We start from the raw sequence: 21855 nt of genomic DNA, 5'->3' as shown, positions 1-21855 counted from the left end.
ACATACATACATACATACATACATACATACATACGCACGCACGCACGCACGCACGCACGATTTAGTGGGCATGTGGCAGAAAGTCATGTCAAACGGAAAGAAACTGAAGCTGAATAAGCTTTTTCCAGTTAACCAGTGTGGTCCCAATTATGTGACCCTGGTACCCTAACAGTCGCAGAGTAACGAACAAAATAAAACTTATTATTTTGATTATTGCGGGCGCTCAACTAAACAGAACGGAATGTGCTGTTCTTCTAAACAAATTTGCTAGAAGATTGTACTTCGGTTTCACAGCGGCCGTAGCCACGTAGTACTGGCAGGTTTTATGGAAATATAATTAGGGACACCGATGGTGCTCAAGCCACGCGCAATTTCTCAATACAGATATATGCTGTAATCTAGCCCCATTCTGTGTGTTCATGCCTCCCCTATATGCTTCCTCATCCGTTTGTTTTTTAACGCGCTGCACCGCTGAAACGCTCGGGTGTCTCCTGTCAACAAAATCTCAAACGCTCACCCTCGCCGACGTTCTGACGCGATAAGAGGAAGCGTTCGTGCACCGACCGCGGGCGCCGACGAATTCGAACTCTCATCGGTGTCGAATTGTCGTCCCGGGCCAAGCGCGGCAGAATATTTCGGGAAGGGGCGCGGCGAGGGAGCTAATTATAGTCGCGCCCAGGCGCGAAGCAGTGGGCCGCCGTGAGGCAAAGGGGGTGGCTCTACTCTCTCTTCTTACTGCTTCGATTTACCTGCGCGAAGATGCGCGACGAAAGGGCGAGAGGGGGGGGGGGGGACAGATATGCGCCACTCGCGCTGGTGTCCTACTTAACGTTTGTTCACCCCAGCAAGCCAAGAGGGACCCAAAACCGACCGCGGCCGCGTCGCCGGAGCCCACGGCGTGCGGCCCGTGACGCACCCGTGACGTGGCGCCATCATCTCGCCCTTTCCCGACATTACCGCTGCCTCTTCGTTTCTATATCGCCGCCATCCTTCTCGTCCTCCTCTCTTAGCCCCGCGCCGGGCACAGCCAACCGCGTCGTTCGTTTGATGCCGTCGTGCACCTGCCCTGTAAGGGCGCAGCATTCGCTTTCTTCCCCAACCCTCCTCTGCATTTCATGCCGCTGCAATGTTTTGTTTTGTTTCCCGCATCATTATTTAGCGTAAACATCGTTTGCCGTTTTTCTACTATTTCACAATTTTTTCTATGATTTCTTGCTTTTTTTTCTACTTCTTCTTGCTTCTCTTTAATAGCGCACTGTAATTAGCAGGTTTATGGCTGCGGGGTTATGGGCTGACTTCCGGCAAAAAGCAGCGGAATATATTACGTCGAATGGCCTTTCCTCTCACATTCCCTACGTTCACCAAAGCCTTGTTCGGAGCCCCCATCTAGTCCCTCTCTCTCTCTCTTCCTTTCCCACTGTTATAGATTATGGTCGTCGATGGTTTCCACGCCTGTGAAGACATAAGAGGGAGGCGTCGTTTCGGGAAGGTCTGGCGCGTATAACAGAGCAAAGCGCACACAAAACCAGAAGCCCGCGGTAAGCACCAATTTGTTCAGACCATCACATAAACACTGACGAAAGAGGAAGGAGAAAGCGTAAAAAAAAAGAGGAAGGTAGCTGCGCCTACGAACAAAAATAAACTCGTCACGCTTCAAAATCGTTATCAGGAGCGTGTTTGAAGTTTATAGCGCGTGCACGCTTTTCGGTCAATCCATATTTAATTCTTGAACTTTGCAGAGAACAGCATCGCCCTGTAGAGATTAAAAAGTGCCCGGAAGCAGAGAAGAAGGGAGCGCCAGAGGATGCTACCCGAGCGCGGGGGCGGTCATTCACCTCCCCTTTTCCGTGACCTGGCAGAGGACGACACTGAACGGGGTATGCCAAGAGCGTCCTCCTCTGCCCTCCACCTTTCCCTTTCATTTTGTTTAGTTTAGCTTGGATGCTTTACTTTATCTCTTTTTTGTTCTTTATTCTGTCGTTCTTCTCTGCCCCGGTCGCTCTGGTTCTCGGCCCCGCGCCCCACCCTCCTTACGAGGCGAGGCTTAATGAAGCCCGTAATCACGCAGCGCGTAGTGCGCGTGTCTCCTTGTCGATCTAATTTTAAAGTAACCCCGCGCGCCTTTGGCGCAAGCAGCGCTTTTTTGTGGCAAGTACTCGTGGCAGTAGCAGGCCGCGCACTTGCCACAACATCGACCCAGGGCCCGCAGCGCGCTAATCCCTAATGAGCGGCTGGCCTGATTAAAATTAGGCTTAGGGGACACCGGGCTTCCGAACGCGCTCACCTCTCTCTATAATTATAATTTTCTTTTTTTTTTCCAAATTTCACTTATTTTTCTCCCGTGTGACGCAAACAGACCAATGGTTTCGCTCTATATAGAAACGAACGCACAGCGTACCGCTTCCTGTTGCAGCCGTTGGTGCGTTCGCTTCCCTTCATTACAAGCTTTCTCCATGGCGTACCAGCGGGAGCTCCCTAACCGCTCAGCCTAAAGTCAATGTACCCGTTCCAGTGACTTTAGCTCAGCCGTTCCTCTTGAGCTATATACAGGATGCAGCCGCTGGTCTGATCATTCCGGCGGAGTGATCTGCATGCAGTGGCGGGCTAATGTCTCAATCTTGGTAGCGTGCGGTATTGAATGCTGAACTAATAGGTTTTAGTTGCTTCAGAATAGGAGTGTGCGTTGCATACCCACGTGCTGCATACACCAACAAGGAGGAGGTTGAAAAAAAGACAACATAAAAACAGGCTGATTACAGCCCGCTACAGGATGCTTACGCGGCGTTTTCACTGTTTTAATTATTAATTTTGATATCTGCATGATGTACCGTATGTATGCGCACGCGTTTCTGCCCACACCTGCCTAAGCACTCATCAGAAACTGTCCCCGTCCAGCAGATAAATAAATAAATAAATAAATAAATAAATAAATAAATAAATAAATAAAAATACGGCAGATCCCACGCCTTGTGGGAATCGGTTTCATGCGAAGCAATCAGCGCGTAGTTGCCTATGCTGCATTTTTTGGCTTTGAGCCAAGCGTTAAATGAGGGGTATCGACATGTTTTTTGTAATCGTAGTAGTTGTGTGCACATCCTGGCCTTACCAGGCACGTCGACTACACCGGTGTTTACAGAGTAACTTATGGTCTGACGTAACGTCAGCAATCACTTTAGAGCACAGACGTGAATATTATCGAAACGAAGTGCACTTTACGGTGCGATGATGTGAATATCATGCATAACTTTCCATAGCGTATTCCTCCGGGGTTGATCAACACTTGAATATAGCTTGCTGAATCATGGCAATCCACATGCAGGGTTTATTAGACTTCTATGCAAGCGGAGCCAACATTGGAAACACAATTGGCGTTAACCCGGCATGACTCCTGTATCATAGGAGTACATATTGGTAAACTGTTTATTGCTTTGTTATAAAATTAGATAGCCAGCACTGCAACCACTATTGACGCTGCACCGACATTACGCCTGCCCAGGGTCTTTTTCCAACGCAGTTTCAAGACGTGACATGGCCCTGTGGTAGAATACGTGACTGCCACACAGGAAGCTTCAGTTCGATTCCTACTGCGATCCTGATTTTTATTCTTTCCATTCGTCGGGCCAACGCTGCCGATGTCGGCTTTTCTTTACGCTCTCGCATTTCAGTTCCCGATGTCCGTTCTTGCCGTTCCTGTGGCGCACAGCCGCTTACCGTGGCCCGTGGCATACGGGTATGTGCCACACATGTCTGGAGGAAAGGGTTTGATGACGTAGGCGACAGACATTGCGGAATGGCGCAAGAAACACACAGGGACACAGGCAAGAGAGACGACACAGGAGCTAACTTGCAACTCTCGACAGGATTTTCACGTTATTCATGTGATGATCAGACAGTAATATTCGTCAAAGCCTCTTCCCTCCCATGCCAATTTTGGTCTACACTAAGCTAAGGATGCGATCACGAGAGCACCCAGTCGTAGGCGGATAGATAGATAGATAGATAGATAGATAGATAGATAGATAGATAGATAGATAGATAGATAGATAGATAGATAGATAGATAGATAGAAACGCTCAAAGTGCATAAGGTTCGCTAAGAAATGCATCGCATTTAATAAAAATGAAGGCAGCCTCCACGAAGTCGCGCAAGGCTGGGTCACAGCGGATCTGCTAGCTAGTCCCGGCTTGGCTAAGTTGCTGCTAGGTTTTGCTAAGTGTCGGTAGTTTTTGCTAAGTATTGTTAGTTATTGCATGGCATTGGCAAGATTAGCTAAGTTTCGCTATTTCCCAAGGCCCATCAAGCCCAACCGGCTCTCCCGTTCCGGTCGGTCCCCTACTTGCGCAGTGTCGTCCGCAGCAGTTTCAGGAAGCCCGTATAGTAGCTAGGCGTGCCTGGTGGAAGCCGGGACTGGCTATGGGAATCACCAGCTCCGCTGTGAACCAACCTTAATGCAATCTTCAACATTTTTTAAAACGAAAGTGTTTTATGCCGGGGTCCACCAAGAGTTCAGTGACGTATTTCCGTCACGGAAATGACGTCGAAAAAAATTACACGATCAGATGGCAAAGAAAGAAAAGACCTTGTCAACGGGCATCGAACCCACGACCGCTCGGTCCGCAACAACAGATGCCGCGCACGCTATCCACTGCGCCACGGTCACAGACTCTAGAGGCTTCACAAACGCGCCTTTTATATCTACCACTCTCCCGGTCGGCGGGGTGGTGTTGCCCTCTGGGAGCGGTAAGGTAAAGTAATTCGTCATTACTATGGCCTCCGCGATTAGCACCTGCAACGCGTTACACGTCCGTCCCATTCGGCGCGTTTTCAATAGAAGTTCAATTTTGTCAATGCCTTAACACACCGCGAGGTGGTGACATTACCTCAAGCGTCGTAAAAGCGTCGGCCTCGCTCCTAACATCACGCTAATCCAAACCAAAAATAGCACTGCGACGCGCGCCTGCCTCACCTGGCTGTAACACCGCGTTCTCCGCTCACGCGCTCGCCCCGAGCAAAATTGCGGCCGGGCTACCGGGGCGGCACGACGCGCTTTGCGTTGCCCTCTAGTCCGGCTGTGGTGTTCAGTCACATTTTAACATGCCGCGGGATGGCAACCAAGTTCTGCGTCCAATATGCGACGCTCTTCTGGCTATCACACCTCGTTCTCTGATTACGCTTTCACCGTTAACTACTACAGCTACCACAAGGGTTTGTTTAATCATTTACCATGGACGTTAGTCGTCGGGATGGAGATGTACCACCAATCATCAAAGTGAATGCATACACGTTAAACGGTGCCATTAGTTACTAGACATCAATATACATTGTGCAAACTCTCTTATATCAATGTACAGTAAACATTCATTTACTTCTGTAAGGGCAAACTTTCCTTTCGTGTTATTCCGATTCCTATGACGGAGGGATCAACCATGTTTTTTTTTTCTCTTTCTTTCTTCCTCTCTTTCTTTTTCTCTCATCTCTCTGTTTTTGTACTACACTGGCCTAGCCGAGCCAATTTCGCGTGTATCCTCAAGAGCCGTGTTGCGCATGCGCGAGGATCAGTGATGTCACGCACCGGAGCCGGCAACTCCCGCGCACTCCGCCGCCGCCGCGCGCGACACGCCGTCGCCGGTCTGCGCTTTCCAGAGGAGTGACGTCGTAGCCTTGGCAGACGTATTGGCGCTGGCGCGCGCGCAGCTATTCGCCTTCGCTGTGCAGTCGCCGTCTGACACTGTGCTGTAGCCGCTTGATAGCGCCTCTGACTGGCGTTTGCCAGTGTGGTATAGCCATAGAGAAGGAGAGCGCAAATGCTGCTCAACGGCGCAGAAGACTGTGGTGTCCTGATCTCTTTCTTGTGTCCGTGTTTGCACGCCCTGTCTCTTTTTAGAATAAATATACATGTGCCACATAATACGTATACCGTGCGTGTGTCATTGGAGCAGCAGTAAGCATGATAATCAAGCTAATAATACACAATCAGGAAAGCTAAGAATAATTAGCTGAACGTTTGCTAACGCTACGTTATCCTGGCATAGCTAAGCCACTGCAACATTTTTTTCTATGCCTTTTTGTATGTGTTTGTTTTTATTTGCTCTTATTGCGATAGCAATTATGTGGACAGTCTCAGCTGATTTTTGCCGTCGCCGTCGCCGCCGTCATGCACTATATATATATATATATATATATATATATATATATATATATATCAAAGCCACAAAGAAGAACAATTCAGAAAAACTTTCCGACGCGCGGAATCGAACGGGCGACCTCCCGCTTTCCAGCGCGCGGCGTTAGACGGTTACGCCACCAACAGCACCGTCTTTCAGCCTGCTAACGGCGAGCTATTTATATACACTACTTACATCAGCATGTTTTCTTAGTTACCACATAGATAGCGCGATGTGCACGCGTGGCGTAGGGTGCCTTGATGCCCGCGCGTTCCGCGCATCGAGGCACTCTAGCGTGGCGCGCTTTAAAGATCATCGCCCCGTTCCTGCGAACGCCGTTGCTCTTCGACCTACAGGACGTGGTCGCCTTCGTGCGCTTATCTCGAGGAAAGAAGGGGGCGGCTGGCGGTGGTTGTATGTCTTGTGCTTTCCCCGCGATGTCCGCGCTGAAGTCACAGAGCGTACGAAGGTCGCTTCGCTTGCTGCAGCGGCCGCGTTTGCGAATTGAGCGCGCTGTTCAAACAGAAATAAGTAACAACTGGGACAGTTAGTTCGCGCTCGTCCTGTGTGTACCTGTTCGTTCGTTTCGTGCGTCCTGCTTTATGTTTGAGCAGTGCGCTTCCAGTGTCGAGCTGTGACGCCATGATAGTTCGCGCTCGTCCTGTGTGCGTTCTTTTCGTGCTTCCTTTAGGCTCGAGCGACGCGCTGGCAATTTTCGAGCGCTTTCCGTCCCTTCGCGTTACATTCCAATTTATTGCTATCGCATTCATTGCTTCGCCGTTACGGCGAAACTGACTTTTTTTCCTCTTTCTATCTATTTCTTTCTCGCTCTTTCTATCGTTCTTTCTCTTACTTCTCTCTCTTTCTTTGACCCTCTTTTTCATTCTTTCTTGTTCTTTCTATGCTATGCTTCGCCTCTCCTCCCCGCCCTCCTTTCCCCCTCTTCACCCCCACTCCCCTTTCCCACCCCTTGCTACCACTAAATTTTTTCGCCAAGCATTTCACTTTCTTTTTCTTTCGACTCTTTCTTTCTCTCTTCAATCGTTCTCTGCCCATCAGAGCTATTGCATCCCCGCAGGACAAATCGGCGCACGCATTCAGACAGCGAAGCAGAAGATGACGAAAAGGACGAAAAGAGCGCGTGCCAGTTCATCAAGATGCTGGTTTTTCTGTCGACGACTAACGGCATTACGAAAGCTTAACAGCTCCACTTTAAAATACTTCTCTCTTTACACTGTAGCGAGGGATATTATGAACAAGTTAAGCCTGGCCTTCCTTTCTGTCAAGAATGTATTTGCTTTTGCGTGACGTTAAATCTCAGATGCCATAAATGGCTTGGAGCTAGTGATGCAGAACTATCGGTAAATTGACTATCGATAGCATCGATGGTTTTTTGAAACTATCGATAGCGTAGACTAACTATCGATAGTACTACTATTGACAAACTATCCGTAGTGCAATCGGTAGTACCATCGTTAATATACTAGCGATATTACTGCCACGCGTGTTTATTGCTTCGTTTTGATGTATTCGGGTTTCACCCACAAAGACTGTTAGCAAACGTGGACGAGACGAGCCGTAATGTTTTCAGAAGATTCTTTGAGATCATTCTGTTAAGATTACGCGCCGGACCCGAGTAGTCAAGTTTATTCGAAAGCTTACGCGAGCACCAGCGATAACGCTGGAAGGTTCGATTACTGATGTATAACAGACGACGTGCTCCACCGATTATCAAATTACTCGACGGCCGACGACTATTCTCCTCGCTATCAGTACGCAGCCTGTGTCGCTTGTATTTTAAGCTTTCATTTTCTGGGCACGAGATCGCCCAAATAAAGAGCTTTGTATTTCCCATGCAGTCTAGTTGCAGCATCCCTCACCGTCATACCCACGTGACAATACTATCGGTAGTGGTGGAAATAATGATGCTGATGCGGGCCGGCCATATTGCTAAAATATTTGCGATAGCCTACTATCAGGTTCGCTCAATTTATGAGCAATTCTTGGCGAAAGAAATAATTTCCGCAGTAAAAATGGCGGCATATGTCCATCAATAAATCAATAAATTCACATCCAAAAGCAACAAGTTACACCTCGCTCTTAACAAACTTAGTTCGTGAATTTTTTTTTATTTTGAAATCATAAAATGCAACATAAGTTTGAAGCCGCGCAGTTCCACTACATATAGCGCTTTCCTTCTCGCTACAGGTGAATAGTTTGACTTCATGATCATGTGTCAGCAATGCATTCAGGTGAAGAACACAAGCATGTCAACTTTCTTGCCCTTCAGCCTACTCCTCCGGCTTCCCTATGTACCACGCGCGCGGGGAACCAAGTTCATTCTGCAATGAGTTCGTGCTGTTGATTTTATACTATCAATAGTACCATCGAATTTTTTACTATTGATAGCACTATCGATAGTATTCTTTACTATCGATAGTTCGATAGGGACTCAGCTATCGATAGTATCGATAGTACCATCGATAGTTCTGCATCACTACTTGGAGCCCAAAGGAACGCTTACTGTTTCATCATTGAAACTCCCAGCAGCCTAGAATGCGAAGCTTGCGAAATGACAAATATGCAAAAACCGGATGCGCAGAAAGACGATGCAAAAGGACTGATGTATGTTCTCGTTCCAGGAGCACGAAAAAGCAGCGCTCCGCAGCACGCTCGACAAAGTGGACGTTCTCAATCTTTAAGAAAAAACAGACTCCTTGGACCCGGTCCCAGTCCAGGTGTCAGCCTGATTTTCCCTTAAAGTGCCGATGTATTTTTTTTAAAAAGGACGAACTCTGTATATCAGATAGTGTAACAGTTTTCAGACGCCCTCGTAGTCATAGAGAAAAAAGAAATATCGCGATAAAAACACAAGAAAGACCAAACAGCCCCAGCGCTGATCCTCTTTGATCTTTCTTGTGTTTTCATCGCACTGTTTTTTTTTTTTTTTACTATGATCACGTAACAACAAGCTCAAGTTCATGTGCTTTCAAAGCCCTCGTAGTGTCCGCGCGGGATGTTTATTTCCTGATCTTTGTTTCTCAACTCAGCTTTTCTACATTTTCTCATTATTTTCCAGCGATTGTAGCCAGCCCGGCGTAGCTAATACTCTGGTTCACTTCCCTCGGACTTTCATATATTCTTTTTCCATGCACCCTATCACATCAGTGCTTGCGTTCCTGCATACGTGTGAGTGTGTGTGTGTGTGTGTGTGTGTGTGTGTGTGTGTGTGTGTGTGTGTGTGTGTGTGTGTGTGTGTGTGTGTGTGTGTGTGTGTGTGTGTGTGTGTGTGTGTGTGTGTGTGTGTGTGTGTGTGTGTGTGTGTGTGTGTGTGTGTGTGTGTGTGTGTGTGTGTGTGTGTGTGTGTGTGCGTGCGTGCGTGCGTGCGTGCGTGCGTGTGGGGGGGGGGATCTCACGTGTTTAACAATTCGTCAAGAGAAGCCTCACTCGAACGCCTTTCGCGCATCTAAAAATGGAACGTGCCAGCCTAAGAAAATATGAATAGAGTTCAGACAAGCGCGGCCGTCTTGACGCGGTTTCGAAAGGGCGGAAACGGGCGAACCGACAGCCGAAGAGTGAAAGGAAGCAGCAGTCGAGGTCGGAAGCGCTGCGACACCGAGCGAGCTTGACCTGGCACACGAGTCGGAAGTAATGCGGCAAGGGTTTCGGGACTCTTTTTGAAGTAGTGGACGCAGCCAAAGCGTTGCGAAACGCGCGCCGCCGTACAAAGAAGAAAGAAAGATGCGCACTAGTCCTCTTGTCTGGATTCTGAACGTTCGTGCAAGTCGGAAAAATCACATGCTCCTGTCAAATAGCCTTTTTCTGCCTCCTGTGACACCACTGCGCGCAAGGCGTATTCGTAAGCCTTCGGGGTATTTCAAAGAAGATATCCGAAAGGCCATAGCCTGTAAAGACAGTCGTTTAGAAAGCATCGCTTGCAATATTACGGTACGTCACTCGATACATCAGCTGTACAAGCGCCAGCGTTATAACGTAGCTATAGTGATGTTTTAACTTGGTAACATGTTCTGTGGAAGGTTTTGCCATTTTCAGGGCGCTCAACCTAAACGATGTCGAAATTATCTGTTCCACGTAAACCGTCTGCGCCGACATGCTGGAAGAGCAATTCAATAAACGACTCCCACCGTCTAAGAAAACTGCTATAGCATCCGTAGAATTCTGTTACCGCATGTAGTCCCGGAGGTATACGGTTCATTGCTGTCACGTTAGATAAGTTTAAACTTCAAGAGATTTAGTAGAAACTGAGCACATGTTGTTGATTCCCTTTCATAATTTTCAGAAAATTACAATAGCACAAAATAAAAGAAGACTGCATTCGTTGCGACAGTAAACGCAAACCGTTCCGTACGTACACTGCTCTGGAAGACGAGACAGGTGGTGAGAAATGTCTAATGTATGTAAATACCTGATTAAAATGTCAAGCGAGTGACTAGCCGACTTTATTGAATCAGTATTACTTTAGGGGCGAAGCACCTTAGGGTCTCGGCGTGTCTGCGTGCATCGTCGTCTGCTATCGTGGCGGTCCATTTGCTTGAGCGCAAGAGTGGGCGCCACCGCCTCAACGCTCGCCGTTGCGAACGGCGCGCGTTCACCATGGAAACGTTTTTTCTGCGATGAACGCTGAACTACCAGCTCGCAAGGAACGAGAATGCGCCCTCGCCCGCGAGAGACAAAACCGACACAGGCAACGTCTGTTAGCGAGTTTCTTGACTGAAAAAACTGACTGCTCGCGCTGCACAACCGTTCACCTGCCACCCCGTACATATATAGGCACTAGATCTCGGCCGGCAATGTAGTGCCGGTGGGAGATTTCTCTTGTGCGTAGTTGAACAATAAAGATTCGCAGCGTGCACGTTAACTAAAAGCGGACTGCGGGTCTCTGTGTGCAATCTTTCTCCTGTCTCTCATTGCCCATTAGCAGTGATTTTGCTGTGGGGAACACCGGCGCACACTGCATGCGTCGCCCCTCCCTAGCTTTCACGTCAGTGGAGCTGAAACACCCTTCCTACATGCTTCGCCCCTCCCCAATTTTTTTCTTTCTCGCTGACAGTGCACCAATTCAGAACTACATGCTGTTCGATTCGAATTCAGTTCGAAATTTCACACTTGAAATTGGTCATCAATTCGTTTCTGCCCGGATATGAAGGGCAAGAGGCTTATTAGGAACCCTGGGGCAGAATAAGAGATGCGAACAGAGACTCGTACGAATTATTCTGCGCCAGGCCAGCAGCAAATGCTCAACGGATACATTAGCTCTTTAGGGAATGCATGGATCAGCCAACGTCTACAACGATAATTGCACTCATTCAATAAGAATGATTTGGCTTGCGGCGGCCTATGATCTTTGTTTCAATTTAGCCAAAGTATTTTTTTTTTTTCATTCGACCAATGTCATGTCGACCGCAACATCTTAAACCGACTTGCTGTGCTTAGGTATTACTATCGGCTCCTCCATCAAGCACAGCACTATACATCTTATGGTAATGCGTTCCCTTGTTCTATTACTATCATTATCATGGTGCCCCAGATAATTTGCAGAATATACTGGGAGCTTTGACCTCGGGCCGTACTTTCTCTGGACCATAATAAAGTTCTTGCCATGCCATGCCATACTAATTGCGAGATGTTCAGCTGCTCCAACGTCCAGTTGTGATCGGCATCACATGCAAGTTTCAAAAAATATAAATTAATTGCTTTTTTTTAGTTACTAGAGAAACTTAATCTCGCATCGCTTAATTTATTATTATTTTTTTTCCATCGCAATTAAATCGCATTGCACTGCACATCGCACTTTCTTTTCAAAACGAGCAGGTATTGTATAGTCGCCTTGAAACGTTGAACGTCGCTTTAATCAATACCATTCAGAATTTTTACGATTGAGCATCCTTTATTATATGTGTTTCAGGTGTAATTTAAAAATAAGACTGGCGTCGTTTTTCTCTCTCCCTCTCTTGTCGGAGGTCAGCAGACGACGAAGAAGAACTGATCGTGGGCTGCTGCCTCCGCAGCTAGGGGCTAGAAGTGCGTGCACCACTATCATCATCATGCACTTTTGTGTTCGACTGCCGCCATTAAAGGCATTTTGGCGGGTGTCTGGTGGCTCCGTCTTTCTGGCGGCGCTACCTACAGAAGGCCGACGTTCCGCAGCAATCTCTCTTCGAAAAAGAAAAGACCTCAGGGCAAGCCTAGAAATGAGAGAGCTCTAATCTTTTGAAAGTATTTCCACCCTAAAGCGCCACTAAAGAGAAGAACGATTTTTCAGTAGTAAATTACCCTTTTAGAGTACCAATTATAGACTACTAAATTATCGTTTTAGAATAATAAAATCTTTTCGTGCAAAATATTTCATAATCCAACTTGTGAGACGACTGCCATCGTTATTGCGGAAATAAATAGTTCATGCCTACAACGTTGATCGGCTTTTCGTGCTTACTGATAACTTAAAATCTTTATTTCTTCATTTAGGATTTAGGGATGGGAACTGCCCTGTATGGTAATATATGACGCTTTCGTATATGTCATCCAAGATGCCGCAACAATACATATACAATAAAGCAGAAAAAGAAGACATTCTGTTACGCTCACTGTGGTGAGTTTTAAGAGTAGCGTTTATATTTTTCCTTCGTAATTCTCCGCGTTGGGCATATGTTCGAGCACGCATGTGTCACATTTGTAATACTATGTGGTCTTTTATACTGTATTTCGTTACGCAGTATGCACTGTTATATTGTGTTTTATTACGTCGCCGTAAGTTTGGATATTAGGTTTTTGTATCTCCTTTCAATATGTAATTCCCTGAAAAAAGCACTTAGTGGAAATGAATTAAAAAAGAAATATGAGAAGAGCTTGTAGCTACTTAATTGATAGAGGTGTCAGACCGAGAGTTGTGTACAGAACATCGAGAAATGGCTGATAAGAGTGTTTAAAGAGCTGGAATTCTGTGCCGTTTTGTATCTGCAAAAAAAAAGGGGGGGGGGGGGGCGGAGCTCGCAAAATTTAAAATACATCACGTGAATAGGCGTCCGCATGCCAGCGATAGTAGCGATCTCACACGTAAGCCACATAATTCAGTGTGTTTTGCATGTTTGGCGCAACAAAAACGAGGACTTTTGCATTTGATAAGGACCGAAGATGTGAGCTGAAAGCTGGGGATGCGTCGGGAGAAAAAGTGCACCCGCTCGTTCCCAGACAGATAAGTTATAGGATCGTATTTTACGAAGTTTACATTTCGAAGTGCTGCAGTCTCTCGCGTGCGGAACCATTTTCACGCTCAGTAGTTTTTTTTTTCCCCTCATTCCTTCTTTTTTCCATTTCGCTAACTTTTTTCTTTCCTAACTTAAATGAGCATGGTACGAGTCCTAGGTGGCTTTCAAAGTTGTTATCGGTCATTACCCGACATCTTTAACACATTTTGCGCTGACTCTCTTATTGATAAAGTTAATTAAGTGTTCGCTAATTTAAAATCATTATTTGTGCGCAACAGAAGAAAAAAAAAACGGATTCAGCAACCCAGAGTCAATCACTACGCTAAGAAAGCTCCATCTCAAATGTGCCCTTTCGCATTATACCTAGAGAACCCTCGGTCATCCAACCGAATAAATGTCTAAATGAGCCACATTCAAGATTGGTCGTCACTAGAAGGCCCCTGTGCGCTGTCTGGTCACTTTGTACCCCCATAGCGCGAAAATTTTACCATAACCTTGCTCTCGTCTCCGATGCTTTGAGAGTGATGTTAGAAGACATCGCTCTGTTAAAGGGAAGTACGATGTCGTAGGGATACCCTACTGCTTAGCTCATAACTGCCTATCACAGTAAAAAAGATAGGGGGGAATGAAGAAAAGGCCGGAAGGTTAACTGGACTTTTTGTCCAATCTACCCCTCGAAGATACAGCTTACTTGCATGATAGGTTTCACGACCCGAAGCATCTCAGGCTATGAGAGACGCCGTAGTGAGTCAGGATTATTTTGACCACCTGGGGTTCCTTAACGCGCACTGACACCGCACAATACGTGGCCCTCTAGTATTTAGCCTGCATCGAAATGCTATCGCGGCGTCCGGAATCGAACCCGCGTCTTTCGGGACAGCAACGGAGATCCGTAACCACTAAGCCACCGCGGCGGCGAATACCCAGGAATTTCGCACTAAAAACAGATAAGAGAGAGCATCGGGGGATGATTGTCAATGGTGAATGATATAGTTTCGTGCGGTAAAGCTGTTGAGATGCCCAGTCGTGTGCGATGCGATTGATGTCAGCTACAATGCACTGATGGCGACGGCAACGGGGTGACGAGACCATGAGGATGGTGACGCGAAGGCGACAGTGTTTTACGACAGTGGGAAATGTTAGAAGACATCAGTATAAATGCTACAGTAAAGGTCACAGCGAGTAAGAAATTCGCCCCACTAACCAGCGTCACGGCAGCGTCACGGCAAGCCATCTTCTTATCGGTTAAAAAAAGGGGGGAGCTTTTTGCACATCGTGAGCACTGCAACACGCTTCAACCGTGCGCTTCTAATGACAAAAAAAAAAAAGATGTCGTGAGCCTAGAAAGAGATAGACGACAATAAGAAAGGCAGATAGGTCATCAAACGCCTACACAAGATGATTAGATAAATACAAAGGAAGAGGACCTACACATCGACGTCACAGTTTGTAGTTGGGGTCTGTTAGGGCTCAGTTTCTGAGCTTGAGGTGTCGCACTTTTGGCCATCGGATGGAGAATGCATGTGAGATCCGCGAAGATATAAATGAACAGTTTTGTAGGTGTAACTGAACACTTCGCTGTAGTAGCCGCACATTAAACAGTTGATTGCACTTAAGAACAGATAACTGCTATGGGCACCGGCTGTTGAAAGTTGACGTATTCGTAGTCAATATTGTAGTAAAAGTTGATTGGTCGTGATGACAGCCGATTTGAGAAAACGTACCGCTGTAAGAATACAACACGAGGGATGGTGGCCTCTATCATTCCACCGACCCATCGATGATTTTTTTTACTTCTGTCCAAAAAAAAAAATGTCTGTGAGCAATCTAAGTTTGCGATAACAGCCTTCTTCTGGACAATGCGACAGATAAGACGTTGGCTCTAATAAAATGAAATCATTGCGGAGCTCTTCAAACCTCTTGTTTACACAACGATCGAATGTCCTACGTAGAATTCGTCACATATGGAAAACATATGGAAAGGGTATCTGTGTCTCAATACCCACATTACTGTTTAAAAGAAAGCTTCATTCTGTGATTAATTGAACACACTGCCCTATACAGGGCCGTTCCTGTCTTCCTGCAACCCGTTTCTGTAGGACGGGACAAATCTTTTCAGTCTTGCTCTTGACCGAAAAGTTGTTACGCTTATTTGTTGTTGTTGTTGTTAAGTTACTTAAATGCTGTCCGAGAAGCTCTATGTTCTTCTATGATATATGGGAAACCACTTACCCCGGGGGCAGCAGTGTCGCGTCCTTTCCTATTTCCTCCGGGTCCTGTTTTCACGCAGCTTTTTTTTTTTCCTTTCAAGAATGTACAAACAATCGTCCATGGCGGCTCTGGGTTTACACAGGGGAATGTGATTATAACAGACTAAAAATCGCTTCAAAAAAGCGTTAACTGCGCACGCGAAAACGTTCGTGCTTTGACCTTTCTTCGGCTATGAGAAAGGTAACACCCATACACGGCTGGAAGATACATTGAACCCCTGTTTATTTACGTAGGACCTTACGGCCTGAGAAGAAGTATTTGCAGTAGCGGATTTCATTGAAGAAATCCGAATAGTCTGGCGGTGCCAATCCGATCTCCGTTCATTGATATTGAAGGAAGAAGGCCCACGGACCGCATTTATTTCCGATTTGCGCAAACATGAATTATAGCGCTCAAAGAGAAAGCCCGTGAACTTAGGGAAGGAGAAAAACAAAACAAAACCCAACGTGACAGAACATGTCATGGGACTTGTCATGTTTATTTGGTACTATCGGAATGATAAACAACCCGGTTTTATCCTTCGGACTTCAATTTCTGGACATCGGCAATGTGGTGGAAAATGAAACAGCGCGAAATCGAACGCAGACAACAGGAACAACAGTAGACAAAACACACTTTTATTCGTCACGTTTGAGTTTGCGCTGTTTAGATTTCTATCATGTTTCCGTAACCAACTCGCCTAAATATTTGCCCTTATGTTTGCCAATGTGAGTAGGATTCTGCGTGGCGACTGCGCGACACTAAAACAATCTTACATTCACATGTTTGTTGCGGCTTTTGCGAAAGATGAATGGGGCGTCTCCATGTTATTGCAATTCCTGGGGCGTTGGCCTTAAAGGGACACTAAAGGCAGATAACAATTTACGTTAGAGTGAAAGCTCAATGTATGACAATTTCTAAAACGGCAGTATTATCAACAGCAGTGCCCTACTTACCGAGAAATTAAGCTAAATGTATCACATGATGAGCGCCACGAGCGGGACATTTTGGAAATGACCCCGATGACGTAAGAGCGTCATACTACCATTAATCACTAGTAATGAAACTAGCTGCAATAAAAAAAGAACCTTCCGTGCATCAAGAGACGTAATAAAATGCTGCTTGTTCGTTTCTGTTTGATTCATGAAAAAAAGAACCTCTTTGGCGTTGCCATGGGGAACGGCGCGCGTGGTTCAAAGGTTCCGTTTTCGCCGAACTGCGCTTCGCCCGGCTTCGCTCACGCGGTCGCGTCTCAGTGGTAGTTTTGGTATCGCGTACTGCCGCGTGCGTTTTGCACGCTCGTGAAGGTCGCTCTGACAGAAAGTTCGACAAAATGCCGCATGCATGTGATGTTGCCGGATGCCCGAATAGTGCACCCCGCTAGTGTATACGCCGCCGCGCAGTGAAGGCGGGCAACGTTGGGCACGGCAACAGCGACGTCAGAAATACCGCTTTCAGGTGGGTGATTTTAAGTGCGCTAACGCGATGCGGACCACTAAAACGTGATTTTATTTCAAAATAAGCGCTTCCTTGGCACAAAGTAGCACTACGAGGCTGCTGGACCGTTATTTGAACCATCAACGTCGGCTTAATATTTGCCTTTAGTGTCCCTTTAAAATTTCCTAGAAAATGACCACCGACGCCCTGAGTGCTAAGGGCCGCTGCAACACTGAAACACTTCAGGTGTACCGAGCCGTGCGACCAGCTATAAAACGGTAGCGACTGACTATGAAACGGCGAAGTGCAACGCGGAGAGATGCACGTTCGGCGTATCTCATGGTTTGTCAGTGTAAGAAGGTTAACATCCGGCGACACAAAGGTGGCACTGAACACTGTTAGCACCGAGGCTACCCGGACCACGCTAACAACCGGTCTTCGAGACTGGAGAACTTCTTCAAACCATGGCGGAGAAAGGACACCACGTAAATTTCAGCACAGCTTCCAAGTCACTGCGGCGTCACAGGTGACGAGCGTGCCGATAAGGCTCGGTCAGCTTTTGAAGCCAGAAAAGGGGAATTGATACGCTATCGATTCCATTTGAAAACTTGTAGTTCTCGCACAAGATGTTCCGAATCCATCTGGGGTTTTCAAACCAACCGGCTGCACCCCCTGGGCTCCTCGTTATTCTTTCGAGTTCTAACAGGATCCTGCCGTCGCGAGACCACTCTGTTTTATCGGCTATGCGTAGCACTATCTTTCAGAAAGTATTATGCATTTCCAATCGTAATCAATGACAACGCGTAGAGTGACGACCGTGTTGGCGAGGAGACCTTTCAATACGTTCTCAGTGACTGGTTCTCGTTATCATCTACAAGGACGAACAATAGCGATTACGTCAGCTAGGTTTTATCATACAGCAATATCAAACTATGACACCAATATCAAACTAAGGATGGCAGCCTCATAAGCCATCGCGCCCGATGGATACGCAGGCACTGCTCCAATGCTCAAAGGCGACACGCATGAACAAGCGACCGTAGCTTGAATTTGCGATCGCTGTGCTGCTCCAGTATGTGCCGATAGTGACCGCCTTTTGTAGTGTGTCTGTGCTGCCCTCTCTCTTACTCTCTGATTTCTTATCGCACTGTCACCTCCCTCTCGACCATTCCCAAGCGCACGGCGCGAAACAGGATTTCTAGTTCTCATAAAACCCCCAACCTTTCCACTTTCTCCTGTCGGTTTCTCCCTCTATTTCGTACTACGTGCATGGTACTCACAATTGGATTCCCTCAATTCATTTCTGCTTTTTATCTTCTTCATTCGGCACAGGGGTTAAGCTAGTGTATGCGATATTTAATCACTCCGACATTTCTCTTTTTCTGCCAGCGAAAGAAACACGGTGACCGGAACAACATATGCACACACAATGAGCTGTGCTTTAGGAACATCAGCTATATATATAGTTTTATTAGAGTTGCTTCGATCGCGCGAAGCAGCTCCAAAACCATCGTCTTTTCTCCGCCCCATGCTGTTTCCTGAGGCGAACTTCGCGGTCGCGTTTGAAGGAGTCACGCTACGCGGGCCTCTGACTGGGTGAACGTTACCTAGAGAACAAGCAAGCCGGGGAGCGCAGTGGCTGCACGCGAGCAATCACTGAGAAGTGAGAGCGGCGAGCGCGGAACACGAGAGGCAAGCAAGCGGCAGGTGAGCGTCCATTTTCTTCGTCCACAGTGCTCCGACCTTGGGACACGTTCGCGTGCCTCGCCAGCTTGTGCCAGTGTGGCCAGCTGAGCCAGTCTGCGGTGCCGCCCTTGTGGTTTTCGCAAGCGCTCGGTCTGTCACCTTTCCTATGTCCGAGCCGTTGGCGGCAACCATGGGCTCAGGGTTCCCGAACACATCGGAGCGCGCGGGTGAGAACCGTAGTGCGACGCGTGTGCGCCTTCTGACTTTCTCTGCCTTTGACCACCCAGCCTTTTAAGGCACCCCTGAATCTCCCAAGAAGGGAAGCGAGCGGCTTTTCTCGTATCCTGTACCCTTGACACGTTTAGCAGAGCGACGAATTGGGCTAGTTGGTGGTTGTTCGTGATTTCTTATTGCGCTTCGTATTACGAGACGTGGACGAGACAGGGACTACAGGACACAGGTGGTGCGCACGCTCACAACTGGTTTGTTGTGAGTCTGCGCACCCCCTGTCCTGTAGCAAACCAGTTGCGAGTTTGCGCACCACCTGTGTCCTGTAGTCCCTGTCTCGTCCGCGCCTCGTAGTACGAAGCGCAAGAAGAAATCACGAACCCTTGAAACGGGTGCTCCTCCTCACCACGCGCGACTTTAGAAGACACGTGAACACAGTACGGAAGGTCATATCGGCTCAGTTTCTTTATTTGAAACCAATGTCCAGTTACCACGACACGAGATAATCGATCATACGCTGCTGCCGCCGCACATGCAGTGTATAACAAGCAATACAGAAAGCGAAATCATTTTGTTTGCGTGTAACAAGCTTGCAAGGCCACGAGGGACAACTGGTGCATGACTGCGTGTCAAAAGGCCTGCTAGTAGGTGGATCGGAACTGACTTACTTTCGACAGTTTTTATACTGCAAGGTGACAACACGCGGATGATCACGTCGGCTTCGGGCCGTGCAAAGCATGATTGATGCAGTGGTGCTCAAGACGCACCAATGTACAATGGCGAAGATATTAGTTTGTTCTGCGCTTCCATATCATGAATCGATAACAACTAGGCCAGTTATCGACTCTCTTGCAAAGGCATTGCAGTCATATAAGCAAGTACGTCAGTACCATAAAATATTGCAGATGGAAGGTATGCCTTAATTGAGACATTAAAGTAAAACAATGAATCAATATTGATTGCGAGATTATTCTTTGGAAACTCTACTGTCGCTTATTTCTTCAGTATAGATTAATTTATTAAATACAAAATGACGATCAAAGCTTTATTTTTTTTTTCTTTTTTTGCACGTGAATGTTACAGCGTGTAGTTGAACGTGGTATCTTTTTTCGTATTTTGCCTGAACAATATTCCCTGTAACTTGATGAGTAAAGTCTCTGGCCCCCTAAGAGGGCCATATACTTCATTTTTGCCGATTAAGAACAACGTACGCCCTTAGACGCCGTCAAAACCTAGCCATGATGTTACAGCTAGTAGGCGCGGGAACTTAAAGGTGGCGCCGCCACCTACATTTTCTTTCTGCCCGTTTTATCGCTTACCAAGCGTCCTCTTGGGGCAAGAGTTTTGCTTGTGATATTGTGAAAATGGTAAGTTACTAATACCAAAACACTTGTCCTTCTCTTTAGTGAGCCTTTAGGCCGACTCTATAGGCGATCAGTGGAAGCGCCTATTAATGGCATCTTAACCGAGAAGGCTTCGGCTAACAGCAGAAAGACGTTGAAGAACAGGAGTGAAGCGTCTCAAATTTCAGAAAAGGGCGATGTATCACTATGCAGATCTCGGAGGCGCTTGCAAGAAATATTGTACAAATGCACAGACTGATTTAAATATTGCCCGGGGCCAGTTCTGTATAAGAGATGATTTATGCCTTTCGGTAATCGACAAGTTTCTAGAAGCGAGTTTTATACTTGGAAATTAGGGAGAAAAACTTTTAGGCTGATTTTATTCATGTAATTTGACCTGGCCGTGTCTCGTTATGCGTCGCTTCCTTTTTAAATTTATTCTGCGTCCCTGTGATTGGACTTTGCCAATTTCAGGGTTCTTACGTGATTGGACGTTATGTGTAGTGTTATTGTCACCCTATACGGTGTTCGCGTGACTGAATTTTACGTGAAATACAGTGTTATGTGACTGGACTGTATTTTTTGTTGTTTTTCGTGTCGCTACGTGAAGGAACTTGAGGAATATGTGATAATTTTTATGGCTTGACTGACTTGCATGAACTTTCCCTATGTGCTCTTTTATATAATTTTCTTAATTGCTGTGATTTTCGCGAATTCTATTATCTGTGCAAAGGAGTAGCCGGCGTTACATAAAAGCGCTAATATCTCCTAAACAACACGTGCTTGAAAAGTAAACACGCTCACCGCTGATAAATCGGGCTGGCACCGTTGTTCATCAATAGGCGTTACAGCGTTTGAGAGCTAAGTTTCTATGAGAAACTTAATGACGGTATATTGCATGGTCCTTGAATCGCGGCGTGTTTGGGCTCAAGTCGAATGCTCATACTCTTGACCTGTACGAAAGAGGCAATATGCGCGCGTGTTTTCGCAGCGTGCTTAGCGCGGAGGCATAAAGTACACACTCGTGATAAGAACACACTCGGATGCGACTACTGGATAAATTAAACAGCTGAACGTGTGCGCTGCATGTGTTCCATGCTCTCTTCATTAATATCATTCACATCTCCTGAAATTGAAACATGGCACCTTGTACATGGATCAAGCGACAGCATACCTACTCTGGCTTTTAGGGACTCCTCAATGAGGTGATACGGAATAATGTTGCACAATGTCGCACATCTGAAAGTATAGCTCGCGTGCAAACTCTAACTATTCTTTTTTTTTCTCTCTCTCTTTTCTTTGCGTTCCACATCCACAGGAATACTTGCAGTGATGAACCAGGGAAGCCAGGATGATGCGCAGCGGCCTTTCCATTATCAGGGCTCCAAGATGGAGGAAAGGTCAAGTTGTTATGCCCACTGCACAATATCATTATGTTCACAAAAGCATCGTCGCGAGCAGGGGCGTAGCCACAATGTTTTTTTCGGGGATTTTAAGGGGTGGGGAGGAAGGGGGGGGGCC

Source organism: Rhipicephalus sanguineus, chromosome 1 (genome assembly GCF_013339695.2).
Source record: "Rhipicephalus sanguineus isolate Rsan-2018 chromosome 1, BIME_Rsan_1.4, whole genome shotgun sequence".
Lineage (NCBI taxonomy): Eukaryota > Metazoa > Arthropoda > Arachnida > Ixodida > Ixodidae > Rhipicephalus > Rhipicephalus sanguineus.
The sequence above is the reverse complement of the archived record's forward strand: the minus strand, read 5'-3'. Positions refer to the sequence as shown.